The sequence below is a fragment of the Globicephala melas genome, chromosome 1 (genome assembly GCF_963455315.2).
Source record: "Globicephala melas chromosome 1, mGloMel1.2, whole genome shotgun sequence".
Lineage (NCBI taxonomy): Eukaryota > Metazoa > Chordata > Mammalia > Artiodactyla > Delphinidae > Globicephala > Globicephala melas.
The window spans coordinates 81,177,676-81,198,232 of record NC_083314.1 but is presented as its reverse complement, the minus strand read 5'-3'; positions in this window follow the sequence as shown (position 1 = coordinate 81,198,232).

The following is a 20,557-nucleotide window of genomic DNA, read 5'->3' as shown; positions in this document are numbered from 1 at the left end:
TCTAAGAAAGGGTTTGCTCAGTTGTTCAACACAGCAGTTTTGTAATTTGTATCCCTTTCCTGTAAATCTTTTAAAACAGGATAGATTCTCATCTATCTGGGACATTTTAAAATGTAATCAGGCAATGCTTGTAGACAGAGGAATGAACTATATAGTCACTTGAAATCTTCTCTATTCTTGTGAACCAATTATCTCAATCAAGCTAGGTTTACAAGATGGACAGATCTCTTTCTCCCTCTTTTTAAAATGGAAACTGAGCATGATGAAATGCTTTCCCAGAACTAAAAGCCAGACTTAGAAAAGTATACTTTATTATCATTGATATTTACTGAATATCTACTATGTGCTATGTATATACAGACCTAGGTATCTTAAATACATTATATTATTCATTCCTTTCAACAACCTTATGGCTAGGTATTGTTATTAACACTTTAAAATGAGAAAACTGAAGCCCAGAGAGTAAATGTAATTTGCTAGTAAGCAGCAAGATCAGGATTCAAGCCCAGATCTGTTTCTAAGGCCTCTTCTCTTAACCACTGTACTATAGTATGATCATACACAAAGTATATGTAGTGACTGGGTTTGTAATTCTCTAGGTTCTGCTGGCCAGGGGACATCCATGGCATGCTCTCTCACTCAGTGAAGACACATCTTGGCCCAGAACATGGAGCGTCCTAACTACCAGGTTAGAGAAGAGAATAGCAGAACCCTGAGCCTTCAGAGCCAAGCAACATGTCTCAAATGACTGAGCTGCAGTGCTCCTGTTGAGGAGATAGATACTACTGCCAATTAAAGTCTTCATTCGGGCTGGGTCCAGCCTCCTTCCAGGGTTGTGAGGCAGTATAGATTAATCCCCTGACCAGGGTGACACTGACTTGCTTTCTGATGCCAGGATCACCCTGTGGTTTGCTGGAGAAGATGTTTTTCCACTTGCTAATTGGATATTAAAGGGTTGTCCTTCTTACCAATTCTATAGGAAACTATTGACACGATTACATTTATCATACTCTTCAAAATATCCTAGTAGTTACATTCTACAGGAGAAGGCAGAGCTGGAAATCCCTCAGAAGTCAGTTACCAAAACACTGCTACATCCCTCAAGAAACCTTCCCTAACCCAGGTTGTGCTCTGTTATTACACTTAATTGTATTCCAGTTCATAATATAGTCATTAGTGTATGTTTCCCACCTACTTTACTAAAGTACAAGTCCTGGTGAAGCAGCTTTTGGAGACAGATAGATCTGGATTCAAATCCAGGCTCTATCACTTATTACTTCTATTTGGAGTTAGGCAAGTTACTGAATTGTTGAATTTCTCTGACTCTCCGCTTCCTCGTATTAAATTCGAGTTGATGATATTCCCCATTAGAGAGTAATTCTTAGAACTAAAAGAGACAATGTGTATAAAAACACCTAACTAATTAACTAATAGGCATTTGGCCCAGGGTTCTTTCACCTGGAGAGCAGACATCATATCCCTATCATCTTTGCATCCCTCCAAGTACCTAATTTAGCATCTTGAACTTGCAAAATATTCGATCAGTGTTTGCTGAGTGAGGAAAGTGCTCTGGACTTACAATCAAAAGATCAGACTTAGTGGCTGTGTAGCCATGAGCCAGACTCTTTTCTTTAATGGAGCTCAGTTTCCTTACTTATAAGATAGAGTTGGTAACACTTACCTCATCAGGTTGTTGTAAGGATGCAGTAAGCATCATTGTGCCAAGCACAGTGGTTCTAAATCCTGATTATACATTAGAATTAGAATGTGGGAGCTTTCAAAAAGTATTAATCCCTGGCCCCACTTAGGTCATTTAAAAAATTCTCTGGGGATGTGGTCTGGACAGTGTATAAATTTCCACAGTAGTTTCTAGTGGAGAATGAAGGCGGAGAATCACTAGCACAGTGTCTGACACACAGCAAGCTCCCAGTAAGTGTTCTTCCTTCCAGGTAGAAGTAGTAGAGGTAATGATAATGGGAACAACTTCCTAGGGGAAGGAATTCTTATTTCAAAATCATCCGGCACATATCCTATCACTTAGAAATTCATTTTTAAAAATTACTTTAAAGATTGAAATATGGCTAGGATGGTTATATTTATAAATATTTACAATTTAAGCTGTCTCTTTAAAAGCATCTAGTCCAAACCTCTCATTTTGTGGATAAGGAAACTGGGTCCCAGAGAGAGGAAATTATTTTCCCTGTGTCACACAGTGACAAGAATACAAGTCTGCAAACCACCAGACTGCTATTGTTGCACTGGATAATGAGATCTTGCTCCAGCTACTATGTAACAGAAAGTAATGGAGGGGTAAGTCATCGAACACGTGCACAAGCCTTGTGCAAGATACTGTAAGTGCTGTGGTGACAAGGATAAATCAAGCAGGGATTCTACCCTGATGGAGAGATTGTAGATTTTCTGAGAAGAAGGTACAGAAAGGGAGGTGAATTTCTCTTTCCTTGCAGTATTACCTTGGACCAGGGGTGGGGGATCATACTGATTACTGGATCATGAAAAACCATCCTCATGCTACCCTGGGCACCTAACCTAAAGTAAGTTGTTATTGTTGTTGGGTTGTTGTTGTTTATTCTTAATGCAATATGAGCATTATAAGCCAGGTTTACTGCTGAGCTCAATACAGACTGACCACATCAGAGGCATCTGGAAAATTCATATTTGAAATTGACATAATTGAGATTTCCAGCTGTGAATGGAACTGTACAGATCAATTCTCCTTCCAGATAGAAAATTTGGATAAAATATTTGAAAGAAAAACATCAATTTGAAGGTTCAGAGATCTACCAAGGGATCAAACACTTGAGGACAAAGAATTTGACAAGGGAGAGATGAGTACGACGTTCAGCTTCACTCTTCTCCTAGACACGTTTGTTGATTCAAAAGTGCTGTCTGTGAGGCTGGGAGACTGAGCAGAGCCATGGCAGCCTTAAACACTGGGGAAACAAAAACTGGGGTCAGAGTCCACCAAGGAGGAGAAGCTCGGATAACACCCTAGGCTTTCACTTGGGACCTCTGAAAGGCTACATTTTAGGAGTCAATGTGAACTAGAAATAGACAAAAAATGATAAATCTCAAAAAGGATAAATCTCAGTTCTCAATGAACTCAATCATCAATTGGATTGCGATAATTTCCCTCTAGACTTTTGCTAGAAGCAAATGTATATATTCTCTGAAGTAAAATAATGTCAGTAAGAACCTCAAATTATCCCAATTTTATACACAATGCCTAGCATTTAAACAAAAGGTATGGGTGCATCAGGAGACAAGACCAGATATGTGAAAAACAAGAGGGAAAAAACCCAGAAAATGAGAGACCCATGAGAGATCCAGACCCAGACCCATGAGAGAATCAGATCTTGACATTCTCAAATTAAAATAACTATGAATAATATATTCAAAAAATAGATAAGATGGAAAGCTTTCTCCAGAGAACTGGAGTCTATTTTTAAAAGAATCAAATGGAAATTCTAAAACTGAAAGAAATACAATAACTCAAATTAAGAATTCAATGGACAGATTTGACAGCACATTAGACACAGTTGAAAAGTAGATTCACAGACTAGAAAAAAATCAATAGAAAATTTCCAGACACAGAGAGAGAGAGAGAGAGAAATATGAAAAAGAGCATGAGACATATGGACATGGTGCAAGGTCCAATGGACATGATATTTAAGTCCTTAAGGAAGTGAGAGAGTGAATGGGGAAGAAGCAATATTCAAAGAGATAATAGCTGAGAATTTTCCAAAACTCATTAAAGGCATCAAACCCCATATTGAGAATCTCTATGAATCCGAGCAACATAAATACAAAAACAAAATGAAACCAAGAAAAAACAAAAACCTGCAACTAGGCACATTATAGCAAAACTGCTGAAAACAGAGATCAAGAAAAAAACTAAAGGAATCTGTGGCAGGGGGCAAGGGAAGGGGGAGTTGGAATCACATTACCTACAAAGAGGCAAAATAAGACTGACAGATGACTTCCCACCAGAAACTATAGAAACCGTAAGGCAATGACATATTTAAGGTGCTGAAGGAAAATAACTGCTAGTCTAGAATTCTATAACCCATCAAAAAAAAAAAAATCCATCACCAAAAATGAATTTTAAATTCTTCCATTTCAAACAAAAACAGAGAATTCATCAAAAGTAGGCTAGCACTGAGAGAAAAACTAAAGTTAGTATTTTAGGGAGAAATAAAATTATCCCAGATGGTAGATTGGAGATGCAAAAAGGAAAAGAGGCAACAGAAGTGATAAACATGTGGGTGATTCTAAAGGAATATTGTATAAATTGATAGTATCATGTAAAGAAACCCCAGTTCCCAAAGCTGCTTACCTAGTGAAGCCAAAACCACTGTAGTCACCCAGGTGATCATTGGAAACACTTCCACATGTCTCAGCCATCACATTTGTTCTTGCTTTTCTTCTTACACCACAGACAATTTACCTGCTAACCATTAATACTAAGTCTCATCATCATTTGTTAAACTAGTTCATCTTTGGCCAGGATTTGTTGATCTGTTATGATGACACTGTTCCAATACATCTGAACATGCTTTTCCCAACACGCTATGTACAAATGGTTGTACATAGTCTTTGCCAACATAATTTGATGAATGCTGTGGTCCCAGGATCTAATAATATATATTCAAAAATTAAATGTCTACGTTCTCTTTCTTTGCCATTTATTTTCTGCTCCTGCCATCAACCATGTTGGAAGCTTTAGTACACTTTGCTCTATTTTGGCACCAATTATCCAATCCAGATTCACAACCACAGCCACCTTCAGCTCCACCCAAATGCAAGCCTCCCTTTAGGCTAGAATTAGTCACAGTTTTGACTATAGAATTTAGGCTAATCTGGTGTATATGCAACGTAGCTCTTTCAGGTTTTTAAATCTAGACTTGCTGGTATGTCATTGTACCTTATTGGCTAGTCTGTATTCTAGATAGCCAAGATTTAATGGGGCCAAACGTTGATTTCTTCTATTGGTTATCTATACTTTTTTTTGTCTAAGTTTCAAAGAAGTTCAAGTTAGTGCTTGGCGATGTTAAGTGAGACAAACTACATTTATTCATTTGCTTGACAATTTTTGAGCACCTAGTACAGTAAAATTCCTGCAGTGACAATGAACTAGATTAAGACAATTGAACGTTGGCTCCTATCCTCCATCCAGCCCCCATTCTCAAATATGGTAGTCTAACTTTTTTTTGTTTTTAATTTGGGGAAAAGAGAAGGAATGTGGAATGAAAGTGAAGGCAGGTGGGGAAAAATTGGGGAAATAATAGATAAATTTGCCTTTGGAAGCAGAGAAGTAGAGAATGAATTCCAGCATCCCCAGTATCTTCTGGATGTATCTACCTGAATTGGGCCAACAAATGGGCACTACTAACCAGGACATTGCTAGAATTATTGCTCTTGCCCTAGAAATTTCAACAATAGGACCCGGAAGCATCCCCATCAATATTTAAGCTAGAAAAGATAACTGCCACCAGGAGTTGCCAAAACTCAGCCAGGTGGTGATAAATTTGGATGGGAACTCCCTGCTGGTTGACTGCACTGGCTAGCCCCAATTATTTCATTAACCTAATTAATTTGACCCCTCTTTTATTTGTTAGTGAATTTTTGGACACTACTTAAAGGATCGGTGAAATTTTATTGATATGAATTTTAATTAATATGCCCTCAAGGAATTTTTGGACACTATTTAAGAATCAGTGAAATTTTACTGACATGAATTTTAATTAATATGCCCTCAAGGAACTTGCATTTTATTGGAGGTGCTAGCTAAGTTAACCAATAATTATAATGCAATTTAATAAACTCCATAATAGAGGTATGGCTAGGATGGGATTATCCCAACAAAACAAGGGGATAACTAATTGTTTTTTCAAGTTTTTCAAGAGACAAGGGTGATCATCTTCATTGTAAACACTTTCAGACTTTGAACAGATTGTCAAGAATGATGGGTTTTAGATCTTTGTCAGACCAACAGCTGGGTGTGTTGAAACAAATACTACAAATGAATCAGCCACTATCCCCTATTGCAGTACAATTTTCTTTCATTGACTATATTCAGTGTTATCATTATTATGGTTATTATTTCAGTGGTTCTTAAGTTAGAGCCACATTAAGTCCATTCTTAAGCTAAGCTAATTAACTCCTAAGCAGGTATAATCATGAACTCTATTTGACTATGCTAGTGGAAAAAAGGCCAGTTTAAAGAGGTTATAAAAATTATTAAACTTAAAACTAACATGAGGGAGAAAAAAGATCCCTTTGGGGCAAAAGCTTTTTCATTTCTAAGAATAGAAGAAATGGCAACAGGCAAAATCATACGGTTGGAAGTTTAACATTTTATAAGGCACATGGAGAGGACTCAGAGGAGAAGGCAGTCCAAGGTCGATTTCTTTTTTTTTTTTTTGTAAATTTATTTATTTATTTATTTTGGCTGTGTTGGGTCTTTGTTGCTGTGTGCAGGCTTTCTCTAGTTGGGGCGAGCAGGGGTTACTCTTTGTTGCGGTGCGCGGGTTTCTCACTGCAGTGGCTTCCCTTGTTGCAGAGCACGGATTCTAGGCGCGTGGGCTTCAGTAGTTGTGACATGCAGGCTCAGTAGTTGTGGCGTGCCAGCTCTAGAGCGCAGGCTCAGTAGTTGTGGTGCACAGGCTTAGTTGCTCCGCGGCATATGGGATCTTCCTGGACCAGGCCTCGAACCTGTGTCCCCTGCATTGGCATGAGGATTCTTAACCACTGCACCACCAGGGAAGTCCCCCAAGGTTGATTTCTTATGGACAGAACAAAATGAAGGAAGATTGGAGAAGAGAAATCCCCAGACACTAACCTTCTCAAGGTTCTTACTTTGCTCTCCCTGCACAGTTCTTCTACAGCCTCTTCTTCCAATCTACTCTAGCAGTCAGCCAAATAGCAGCTGACTGGTCTGTTTACAAAGGAATTCCCCACCCCCAGGAATGGCTACAACAGAGTTTCAAAAATGCAGTTTATAAGCAAAAATTTACAGCAGGAAACATGAAAGATACTGGGTTATGCATAAACCATGAGACATATCTGCCAGGGCCCTCTTCCTTAAAAGGTTGGATCTAATTATACAAGGAGCCATAAAGGAGATGGAGTTGGCATGAATGACCCCCAGAGTTTCACATTCCCAAGGCTAAGGGACAAGGGGAAGGGGAGGACTTTGGTGTCTCTCTAAACAGAAATAACTCGAGCTTGGCGATGAGCTATGTGTCCCTTTTTTCTGTGATCCTCTGCCTCTTGGTCCCTTTTATGCTCTTTTATATTTGCCAGTTATGTGTCTCGGTTTCTTTTATCCAAGCCCTCTCCTGACTGATTATATTTTATCTCTCACTTTAATGGGCATGTGAGAGTACAGGATCTTCCACCCCCATCTCAGAGCAGACATCTTATTTCCTAGCCTTTCATTCCAGGGCCCACCCAATAAAACATGCTGAACTTAAAATGATGTAGGATCTGCTTCCACTAATCCCCAGTTTAAAGCTCAGTTGTAGACTCTTTCCTCCCCTCGCCTGCTTGTCTCTTTATCAAGGGAAAGCAAATAATGTTACCAGGGTCTTGAACTCCAGCTGTTATCTCTATCTCTACATTCTCCAAAGGACAAGTACCACGTGGTGGAAAAAACACAGGCTTTAAAGTTCAGGGGGAACTGAGTATAAATCCTGATTCTGTCACTTCTTAGCACTGCGACCTTGGACAAGTGAATCAATGTATTTAACCTCCATTCCCCCATCTGTACAATGGGAATAAAAGAGCTACTTTATAGGGCTTCCATGATTAAACGAAATGCTAAATGTAAACGTGCAAGCCACTTAATGTATATTTAGTAAGTGCTAACTATTAGGAAAAAAAGACTCTTGAATTTTAGGCGTGTACTGTTTTCATTCTCACAATAACATTGACATGCACATCCACTATGTCTAACTCTTAGAATATTATTGGTGAATGAGAACTACATTGCCTCAGTCCCTGATAGCATGAGTGATGGACAGTAGCAGAACTTCCAACTTATAATTTTGATGGAGAAGTTGTTGTGCTTTCTTCTTGTGTGTCAGATTTCCAGCCAAGCTGGGTGATGAGTTCATACAGCTGAACCGATCTTTCTGCTCCAGTAATGGACAGAACAATTTCTTAACCTAATCCCACCCAACCCTGGGGCCTTTCACATTCACCATGTAGAGTTTGGAGAAGGAAGTTGGCCTCCTTCAAGAGAGAAAGTTCCAGCAGAAACAGTGGCCCAGACTTTATGCAGGAGCAACCTTGTGTCCATTCAGAAACTAACCATGAGTCTAGACAAAGACAGAGCAGGGGATTGCTCCATCTTTCAGTTAGCACTTCACAGTTTTCAAAGGGCTTTCATACTTCTAACCTTCTGGGAAGGCCAGTTTTTCACTGTATGTATGTTTAACTCTCCCTATGTCTTCTTCATTGAGAAAATATTAATTAACCCATTACTTATACATATTATTTGGTCCATGTCTATCTCTAGGAGGACAGGGACCATGTCTAACTTGTGTAACATTGTATTTCCACTCCTAACCCAGTGCCTGGCACAAAGTGGGTTTTTTTTTTTTTTTTTTTTTTTTTTTTTGCGGTGCGCGGGCCTCTCACTGCTGTGGCCCCTCCCGTTGCGGAGCACAGGCTCCAGACGCGCAGGCTCAGCGGCCATGGCTCACGGGCCCAGCCACTCCGCAGCATGTGGGATCTTCCCAGGCCGGGGCACGAACCCGTGTGCCCTGCATCGGCAGGCGGACTCTCAACCACTGCGCCACCAGGGAAGCCCTGCCCATCAATCTTCAATAAAATATTTTTAATCAAGCTAACAAGTTTAGCTGGAAAATTAATCTACTGCCAAAACAAATGTCATGACATTTCCCAAAGCCAAAAGTAAGTATCTTTTTGGATAATCCAGGCTACTGCTCCACAGATCATCAGAAAAGGACTATAGACCCCCTTAACTCTCTCTGCTAATGAATCATCATCTCATTTAAGAAGTGAGCAGAGTATTTTCTTCCCAATTCCACTTCATCAGTTTTACTTAAACAGTTGTCGACTCTAATAGGTTGTTTCTGCAGATTAATTCTGCTCACTTTTTTAGAACGACTGACGGCACATCACCCCCACTCTGATCTTTCTATTCTTCAATATCTTCCTCCTAGAAGATAACAATATAATTTAGAGATTTTCTTATCAAAGTGGTCCAGGACCTAGAAAGCATCCTAAAATTCATTACATTTTTTTTTTAAATTTTAAGAAATTCTTAGATTGCTCTAGATTGGGCTTTCCTGATTCCTACCCATAGGTTTTCTTTCTTTCTTTTATTTTTTCTTTTTTTCTTAACATTTTCTTATTGGAGACTCTGAAAATAAATAAATAATCAGGGATGTGTGATAGAAGCCCTGAGACGTGCTTCGTTCCTGGCGTTACCCCAGGTGCACTGCAGCTGTGCCTGAGGCTGCCAACAGGGCTGAATGACATGTCATACACACTGTAGATGACCTGTCTTGTCAGGCAATGCCAAAAGCGGCTTTGATTAATTTTTATTTTTAAATGCAATTGGTGTGTGGGTGGAGTACAGATCCTGCCTTTGCAAGTTTGGAGCAGGGCACATAATCTGTCTCTTTCACCTATCTGTCCACCTGCAAAACTGGTATGACAATAAAATCTGTCTCTCCACGTGGATATATAGTAAAACATAAACTATCCAGGACCACTGGTGAAAAGGTGCCATGCAAGCACCTCAAAATGATCCATTTTCTGAACCCTCTGTGTCACATCTTGTATCTCTAACAAGCTTCCCTCAACTGTGTACTGAGTCCCTGGCCCCAGCATTTACTAGCTGTATAAGCAACAAGCACAGATTCATCTTAGTGCAAAGTAAGTTGAAATACTTCTCCTAAAACACACATCATAGCATTCCGGAGCCAGATGCAGATCACTTTTGGATAATCTAACCCACTGCTCCACAGGCAATGAGGGCTATAGCCTCCTTTGGGTACTTACTATGTGCCAGGAACTGTTTTCAGTGCTTTACGTGCATTAGCTCTTCAATCCTAACAAGTACTCTATGACGTAGGTGCTATTATTAAACTGCATTCTATATACCAGGAAACTGAGGCACAGAGAGATTAAATGGTTTGCTTGATATCACACAGCTAGTAAGTGGTAGAGTCCAGATTTGAGCCAGCTGGCTTAGCCACCACACTCTACTGCATTTCCAGATAATGATAACGACCATTTCTGTGCCAGCCATCGGGCCAAGTACTTTACAGAGATTATCTCATTAAATCCCCATAACAATCATCCCCATCTACAGATGATAAAACTGAGACTTCAAAGAGTTAATCTGCCAAATATCACATAGCTAGTGAGTGGGAGGCTCAGAGCCAGGCTGTCTGGTTTTAGCATCTGAGAACAAAGAAAATACTAGACCATGTTGAGAAAGCCAATGATGAACTCTAACTACGGGGTCTTCCATGCAAGACTCCCTCATCCTGCAGAAGGTGGTGCAAATGTGCTTGCTGGATCTGGTGAGGAGAGAAATTCCTCTGGAGTCTCTACTCTAAGGGGTGTGCAGACAGGCCAAGGGGAGAATGAACTCCCAAGTAGATGCCTGGAGTCTCTGTTGATGCAAGCTATCGCTTGTAATCAGCCAGCAGGGTTTTGGAGGACAAGGCTAATTAATGGTAGGTAGCTCACAGCAGAGAAAGTCCTCTCCGACCACATTCCACAGCCCCAGCAGATCCACCAACTCTGCCCCCAGCAACAGAGGCTTCCTGTAGCGTTCAGGTGGATGAGTTAAATTCACACAGTCTCAGCCTTGACTCTTAGAATGGACTCTCTGTTACTCTAACCAGAATGGCCCCAGAATGTTTCTATCTCCTGTGCCTCTAATCTCCGAGATCGGGGTCTGCCATCTGCTCAGGTTTATCCTTTGCTTTGCCATCACATGAACCAACGCTCTATACAATCTACTTTTGCCATTTTTTTTTTTTTTTTTTTGCGGTACGTGGGCCTCTCACTGTTGTGGTCTTTCCCGTCGTGGAGCACAGGCTCCGGACGCACAGGCTCAGTGGCCATGGCTCACGGGCCCAGCCGCTCTGCGGCACGTGGGATCTTCCCGGACCGGGGCATGAACCCGTGTCCCCTGCATCGGCATCTCAACCACTGCGCCACCAAGAAAGCCCAACTTTTGCCATTTTATGATCGAATATTGCCCGTGGTATAATCAGGGATATAGCAGAATTGTGCAGGACCAGAGGAAACAGGGGCAAGCCTGGGAGAGGGAAGGGAGATGTAGCAGAGAAACTCTGAGGTTTGGTAGTTTGGGGTTTGGGGGACTGTGGGAGACAGGACGAATATTTCAGTGATGAAAGGGGCTAGTGAGCAGGAAGAAAAGGAGGGCAGGGGGTGGGTGGAGGATGTCCTCTGGGGCATCCAGCTCCACCAGGGAGGGCACCAGAAGACTAGCCCAGGAAATGTAGTCACACAATACACAGTACCCCAGAGAAGGCCCAGGTCTTGCCCCTTTGCATTTCCTATCATCTCAGCCTGTCCCACTGAGACCATGCCCATCTATTCTGGTGTGATAAATAAGGCTCACTCAACTTCCTCACAGACCTGGAATTGGCTTCTCTCTTGGCCCACTGTCTGAAGTTGTCCTAAAAACTGTGCCTGGAGCAAAAGAGAGACAGCATCGCCCCCTAGTGACGCAAGGCCAATACCTGTGGAGTTCTAGAAGCTTTCCTGGACTTCCCCAGGCAGAGGCACGCAGATGGAATCGAAATAATTTCCTTAGAACCTCTGACTGTTAAATGACATGTTTTGCCTGAATGGCGAGGTCTCCAAATATCATCACCCTGCCCACCCCCCCGCCTCCCAGCCAACTTCCCCGCACAAACTAAAACTGTTTGCAGTGTCTGTTTTTTTAAAAATTTTTATTAAAATATAGTTGATTTACACTGTTGTGTTAGTTTTGGATGTACAGCAAAGTGATTCAGTTATACATACATAAATATATATATTCTTCTTTTACATTCTCTTCCATTATAGATTGTTACAAGATATTGAATATAGTTCCCTTTGCTATACAGTAGGTCCTTGTTGGTTATCTATTTTATATATAGCACTGTGTATATTTTAATCCCAAACTCCTAAGTTATCTCCCCCTCCCCCATTTCCCCTTTGGTGACCATAAGTTTGTTTTCTATGTCTGTGAATCTATTTCTGTTTTGTAAATAAATTCATTTGTATCATATTCTTAGGTATGCTGCCTCTGCAAGAAAACTTGTGGGTTAGTAAGTCAGCAGATCAGGACTGGGGAGGAAAACAGAGTTCTGCTGTCTTTGTTTCCATTTCGGTCCATTCGGCCAAGTTGAAGCAGACTGTTTTTCATTTGTCTCAAATCCAAATAAATAAATAAACCTCTCAAGCCAAACACCATCACATATGACCCCTAAGGAATAATGAATTACCTTTTTAGGCAAAGGAAAGAAAGGCCCAGAGAATGCTAGCCAAGCCTGGGAGGGAGTGGAAGGAGGCAGGGAATACATTTTGTTGACCGCGTAAATGTCTGGGCCCAGAGCTCAGAAGCCAGGATAGGAGCATCGAGCTCTGAGTACCCAGGTCTGCTCTGTCTCCACGGAGCTGCCCTGCTTGCCTTCCCTGGAATCCCTGCACACAAGCACTCTTCCTTCTGCACCGTCTCTCTGGCACTGTCTGAGGCTTTGCCGCCACACTGAGGTCACCCTCCTCCCAGCACCTCGTCTGTATCTGATAGGAGAAGGTAAGAGGTGGGTGGACCACAGAGGATGGTCAGGGCGCCGGCTGGAGCAGCCCTTACATCAGAGTCTAGACCCATCCTGGCCAACGCAGAAGCGGGGAGTGAGGGAGGCAGAAGGAGTCAGCCTGTTTCCATAGATACGGATTTCAGTTACATTTGATGACAGCTGTGTCAGGCTGCCTGCAGAGGCATTGTTGTGTTGGATGCCTGGGGACCCTCTCAGAAGGAAAAGGAAGAAAAAATTCAACAAAAAATAAATTCCAAGTGGCTTCCCTCCCAGTTTCAGGCCAAGAGCCCCCTCAGCCCTTCAGGGAGGTTCTTGTTTGAAATTGAGAGAGGAAGGCATTTGCCTCCCTGGAGCCCTGGGTTAATGTGAGCAAAACCGGCCATGAGCTGCACTTACCCACCAGCGGAATTCCTCCTTTTGGAGGATTTACAGTTCCATCTCTGCTTTCTCAACACTCTTCTCTATCCTTTGCCAGCTCTCACACATAAGGTAAAACAGGGCTTGTTACCAGGATGTCCCCCTACACAGTTTGGGGGAGCAACAAACATGCCTCAGTGGGTCCCAGGGGCACATCTGAAGCCCTCTGACTGCAGGAATGCGAGGGGTGTTAGAGGTCCCTCCTCTGGGGCTCCCACACCCTCCCTGTTATGTGTCCAGAGTCCCTTCATGCCTGTGAGAGTATAACCTGGCTCTGACCTAGTTTGGTGGACAGCCTAGAGTAAAAGGGCCAGGTACCTGGGAGACTGGCCTTGGCGAGTCATGTCAGAAGCACAAAAGTTGAGGGAAATCCCTCAGAAGCCACAGTATCTGAGGAAGTACAGAGCCCTGAGGTAGCCAGTTTTCAGGAAATGGGCAGCCTCTTTCCCCGCGTTACCTTGGAGGGTGGGGTAGGGAACGAGTTGGCCAGAGACCCTCAAACTAAGCTTTTGCAGGGATTTATAACCTCACAGGCATCAACAAGTAAAGACTCCACGTTCAGGGACCAGACGACAGGACACTGTGGTGCCGTCCGCATGGGAAAGGCTCAGGACGAGGCAACGGGAAGGTGACATAATACCTCAAAAGGCCGACCTGGAACCAAGGGAGTACGGCAATTCCATTGCTGTTTTTAGGGGGAAAACAAATCTCCCAGTGCTTTGAAAGCTTCATGCCCTATAAGGCTAGAGACCGAAGGGTGACAGCTTTGTGGTCAGCTCTTTTGGGTCCCACCCACAGCACTAGCTCAGGACTGATGCCCATACCTGAAACCACAAGTAACCAGAATCACCTGCCTGCTTCTCTGCCCCTTTTTCCCTGCAGGATTTTCCCCCGGAACTATACTGGCTGCTTCCCCTATATCAGCCCATCACAGAAAGGTCACCTTCACTAACCTGGAGGGACTTTTTCCTATCCTTCTCAGGTACCCTCAGTGGACATCCTCAGGTATCTTTCTACCACAGAAGAGGAAGGGAAAAGAGAATTCTGGCAGGGGTCATCCCTGGCAGGGTCCTTGCTTTTAGGTGCAACCTATATGGCTCTAGACCCTCAATCCAAGGCTCCTTAAGATGATTCTTAGAAGAGGCCACTGCTGCAGCTTCTCTTACAGCTTCCGTATGGCTGAAGGAGTTACAATCCACCACCCCCGGTGAATCCTCATGAGGGCTACCACTGAGGCTTTGAGAGGAGAGAGCTCACCCTGGTCTCCCGGGGGAGGCTCAGCCTGGAGCCTGGGAAGTGCTCCCCTTACTCCCAGATTCAAGCCATCCACTCCCTGAAGCACCCTTTTCCTTTCCCACTTCTACGTCTTCGTCTCCTGCCATCTCATCCACCTGAACTGCTCTCCCTCTACTCAACAATCATTCATTTATTTGTTTACTGAAAACAAATTGAGTTCTTTCATTTGCCCAGCCTCCCTACAATAGACACAGGGAAGACACATCTCCTGCACTCAGAAACCTCATAGACTAGTGGGGGAGACAGAAACATAAATGAGCTATTGGAAAACAAACTAGATAAGGTCAGAGAAGAATTCCTCGAGAAGGTAAAGCCCAAACTGAGCCTTAACAGATGAGTCAGTTGGGGAAGGGAGGTTGAAGTAGAGGGGACTGCATGGGCAGAGGAATGGAGGCAAAAATCAGGTGACATGTACAGGGAACTCAGTAGATCATGGATGCTGAGGGTCAAGGGCAAAGCTATGAGTGGCAAGAGATGGGCTGGAGTAATAGGCAGGCTCCACACGGCAGAGGGCCCTATACGCCTTGTTAAAAGGCACAAGCTTCATCCTGCAGTGGTTAATGAGCCTTGTTTCCTGGAGCTCCTGAGAGGCAGGATCTGGGGCCCGTCTCCCTCCACCTGAGTGACTTATTTTACATACTCATTTCCAGAGTAAGGTTTAATTTGAAGTAAAAATGTTGAACAATACCTCTGTGTGTAATAGCAAGCTACAGAAGGGTTCTTAGTATAGGCAGGTCAAGTTTGTGTTTCAGAAAGACCTCTCTGGCTTCTGGGTCCCACTTCCAACCATTCCTCAGGGCAAGTCTATTGCCTAAGAAAAGATCTGACAGTAATAAATGATTTACAGCAAACATGAAAGCTAAACCGTGATAATTGTTGCCACACTGATTGCATTCAGAGGGAAGAAAATGAAGTAGGGATCCCCTTTCGCTCGGACTTCAGGCAGAACCATCTTAGCCAGCTGGCCGTGTTGATGACGCCATCTAGTGGTACAAGTGCAGCATGACTCTAAAAGGAACCAAGATTGCTTCGGAAGAACCTTTGTGTCCCATTTATTTGTTAAATTCTCTATTCTCCTGTTTAACACTCAGAACAACTCAGCAAGGTGTGTCTCAATGTTCATCCATGTTACAGGTCAGGAAACTGAGGGCTTGATGGGAAATACCACTTGTTTTGAGTCTTCTTTGGACTAGGAGCCATGTTAGATGATTTACATGAGATTGGCATTATCCCTACTCCAAAGATGGAGAAACTGAAGTCCTTAGTGATTGAGAGAGCAACTAGACTAAGCCCTAGACAATGAAGTTTTTCTGCTGCCAGAACCATATTCTTCCTGATGAATCTGGTCAGATACAAACCCCTCACTTAAGTCAAGAAAGAAATCAAGTGGTAAGAGTCAGGCGTTTTAGGAATTCACGGTAACTGGCCCAGACTATAGCTATTTTATTTGCCACCAAAAAAAAAAAAAAAAAAAAGGGGCAAAGGGAAAAAGAAAAAGAGAAAAGTTCCTCCTCATAAAAGAGTAGAAAATATGCCTGTAAAAGAGAAAATTTCCTCCTCATAAAAGAGTAGAAAATATGCCTGTAAAACAGAAAATAATAACACTCTTGCTCTCTCTTTCTCCACCCACACATGATATCTGAATATAAGTAAAAATCAGGCATCCAGAATCATAAAGAGGCGAAGCAAAAACACCTACAGGAAGCAAAAGGACACAGATGATTCCCAGGTTTGGTTTTCTGATTCGCAAATCAGAACAGGCCCCTGAAAATGGAGATGATGATGAAATCTGTGGCCAATTACACAAAGTTGACGAATAAAAATTGTATAATTCCTTTATTATAAAGAAAAAGGGCCAGGAGGAAAAAAAAAAGAGGTTAAAAGCTAGGAGGAGAATCAGCAGTACTCACATTGCTCTGACAATTCAGTTTTTTCAAGGATACGGGCTTAAACGCTGAACTGAAACAGAATCTACTCTGGCAGATTTTTTTTTCTAACTGGTTTCCTGAATTTGAATGACAGGTAGAGGCCTTTCCAAACCAGGCACAAAGTCAGGAAACCATAAATTTTTTCATGACAGATTTGATTAGATAAAAATATAAATCCTCTGTTATAGCAAAACACACTAAAAACGAAGTTACAAGGGATAGTTTGAAAAAATGTTACAACATACATGACAGAGAGATAATAACCATAGTCTATAGGGGCTTCCCGGGTGGCGCAGTGGTTGGGAGTCTGCCTGCCGATGAAGGGGACGCGGGTTCGTGTCCCGGTCCGCGAAGATCCCACATGCTGCGGAGCGGCTGGGCCCGTGAGCCATGGCCGCTGCGCCTGCGCGTCTGGAGCCTGTGCTCCACAACGGGAGAGGCCACAGCAGTGAGAGGCCCGCGTACCGCAAAAAAAAAAAAAAATATATATATATATATATATATATATATATATAAATCCTCTGTTATAGCAAAACACACTAAAAATGAAGTTACAAGGGATACTTTGAAAAAAATGTTACAACGTACATGACAGAGAAATAATAACCATAGTCTATAAAAAGAGCTTATGAATCAACAGGGAAAAGGCAAATAACCCATCAAAAATGGACAAAGGATATGAGTAGGCAGTTCAGAGGAAAAGAAATGCAAGTGGCTAGTAAACATGTAATGCGTCACTCCTTCTGTCCAGTAATCAGAAAAATGCAAATTAAAATAAAAAAATATTTTCTGCTCAACCGATTGCCAAATAAATGTAAAGATAGACAATAGCGAGTGATGGTAAGAATATATCATGAAGTGCCCTATCACAAGCTATATTGAGAGCATAGTCTGGTGCAGTCTGTATGGAGAGTAATTGGGAGTACCCGCCAACTTTTCCATTTTACCTACCTTTTGAACCAAAAATGCTACCTCTAGGAAGACATCCTGCAAACATATTCCTACACGTGCTCAAAAATATGTACATATGGATGTTTATTTTTAAAATTTGTAATAGCCAAAAAAAAAAAAAAAGAAGCAACCTAAATGTCCTTCAATAGAGAACAGACTGAACAAATTTATAGGATGTCCTTATTACGGAATACTCTTGCAGACATTAAAAGGATGCCTTTGATCTCTATGTGTACTTCAAAGATATCAAGATATATCAAGTGAAAAAAGCAAAAAGGGTCTGGAAGAACACACACCAAACTGTTAAGCATGGTTACAGTGATCTTGGGATAGGAAGAAGGGGGTAAAAAGAGATCTTTACTTTTTATCCTATAGGCTCCTATCTTGTTTGATTTCTTTTTTTCCGACGTGCAAGTACACAAGCCATACCTTTGTAATTTTTTTTAATATGGATATGTGCCTAGTGAATTCATCTATTTAGAAAATCTTTGCAATGATGCTGGTATCTCAGAACAAACAAACAAACGAAAAGACATTTTTAAATACCCAGATGTTAACTGGTTAGCACAAAGACCGGAGATCCCAAATGCTCTGAAGGGTCAGCACTGTAGACTTGAATCTCCTAATTAAAGGAGACAAGATGAGCAGCCAGAGCAAACACAGGCTCTGGAGTCAAGCAGATCTGGTTCCAGTCCTGCCCCTGCCCCTTTCTTTCTGTGACCATGAGCAAATTACTTAGCCTCACTAGAGCTTGATAAAATGGAGATAAAAGTACAATATTTTTTTTTCTCCCCTTCTGATTTATGATATTACAGATGTCGGATGGGCTAACAGGGCAGCTGAGAGACAGCAGGGAACTCAACAAGAGTTGTTTGCTTTCTGGATAGACCCAAAGAAATATTTCTAGGGCCTTGTCTTGGCGGCAACGTGTCAGGAGCTGCGGTGGGTGTGGGAGAGGGCTGTCGTACCAAAGTTCTGGGCACCAGGGCCAGGATGATCGATTCTAGTAGCTGGGGTTACCTCGAGCAGTATCGGAATCACCTGCGGGACTTGTTAAAACAGTTTGTTGGTGTCCAACCCCAGAGTTTCTGATTCAGGAAGTCCAGGGTAGGGCTTGAGAGTTCGCTTTCCTAACAAGTTCCCAGGCAATACTGATGCTGCTGGTTTGGAGAACCCACCGACCTGGAGCATCGATAACTGCTCCCACCCCAGTGAATTTTAGGCTGCAGCAGCCTCTTCCCCTACCCCTCTTCTTGGATGCTGTCTCTGCACCCTTCCACAGGCACCTAGAATGCCAGGACACTCCCTTGTCTCGCCCCTAGCCAGCCGATGGCCATCTTCTGCGGCCTGTGCTCCTCTCGCCAAGGTGATGGGGCTGCTGAGGAGAACCCAAGACTCTGAGCCGGGAGAGGGGAGGAGTGGAGGGGCCATGCTGAGAGCCAGAGCCAGTCCCAGCCCTGGCCTGGGTCCTGCCTGTTCCGTGTGCTCAGCACAAGGACGGGAAGTGTGTCCCCCTTCTGCCTAAGCAGATTGAGAAAGATAACTTTGTTAGCAGGAGAAGCCTGGGCCGAGGGGTCGTGCTCTATAGAACTGGCACAATCTGCTCTCATGCATGAGCTGCTCCATTCAATAGAGAGCCGGGCCTTGTCCTGACAACTCGTCTGTGCGGGAAATCCTCTCCCCAGTGAAAGTGCCCCACGATCCGCCCTCCACCCCACCCCTTGCCCCTCAGGGCACGGGAGCCCTTGAACCTCGGCCAAATGGCTGTGATGAAGAAGAATCTGTCTCACAACCAAGCTGGCCAGGGAGGATGGACAGAGAGGGCCATGGCTCACCTTCCCAGGCAGCGCAAACAAGAAAAAGGAAGTATCGATCCCTGTGCTGGTGAAGCAAGGAAACCTTGATCCGAACCTTCTTCCTAATAGTGGGAATAGCAGTTACTATTTATCAAGTGCTTTCCAAATGCGAAATATTGAACTCAGTTTTTCACGCGTTGCTTTATTTAATCACTACAACTCTTTGCGGTGGACACTGGTTCCCATTTTTCAGAAGAAACAACTGGGGCGGAGACATGGAAAGTCACCGGCGCGAGATCAGGCAGCGGGCTAGTGGCGATGCTGAGACTGTCTCATTCCAAAGCCTGGCATCACAGCATCGCTGTTCAGTTTCCTACAAGATGGAGGCCTCACCCTAAGGCCAGATCTGGGGTTTGGGGGCTGGGAGACCAGATCCCCACAGTCCCCCTCTCCTTGAGCAGACGTATATGTGGTAGGCATCCTGTCAGGGCCCGTGCCTTACCCATCTTTGTGTTCCCAGCACAGTGCCAGGTACCGAGACAGCTGAGCAAAAAGGGTGTAGTGGATATATGTATACGTATAACTGAATCCCTTTGCTGTACACCTGAAACTAACACAACATTGTAAACCAGCTAGACTCCAATATAAAATAAATATTTTTAAAAGAGAAAACATAACCTATAAGGGAAAAGAATCTGAAAAAAATATATATATATGTATGTATAACTGAATCCCTTTGCTGTACACCTGAAACTAACACAACATTGTAAATCAACTAGACTCCAATATAAAATAAAATTTTTTAGAAAAGAGAAAAAATAACCTGTAAGGGGAAAGAATCTGAAAAAAATGTATATATATGTATGTATAACTGAATCCCTTTGCTGTACACCTGAAACTAACACAACATTGTAAACCAGCTATACTTCAATTTAAAAAAAATTGAAATTAAAAAAAAAAGTTTTTAAAGTATGTAGTGGAAAGGAAGGGCAAAGTTGCACGTTGGACGCTGGGTGGCATCTCGTTTCTCGGTGGTGTTGGAGTCTTAAAGACATGTGGGTGAACAAACCATACGTGGACAAACAAGAGACAAAAATTACATTTCCCAAGAATTTCTGTCCTCGCCCACTCTGTTTCAGCCCCTCGGGCCTGCTTCTGCTGCTGAGCGCCTTCCCCAAACACCCTCATGCCTCCATCCCTCACCTTCTTCAACATCTGCTCAAACCTTACCTTCTCTATGAGGTCTGTGTCAGGACCACCTCCCCTCCACTGGCTCTCCCAATCCCCCCACACATCCCATCATATTTTTTCATATTTGGTAGCACTTATC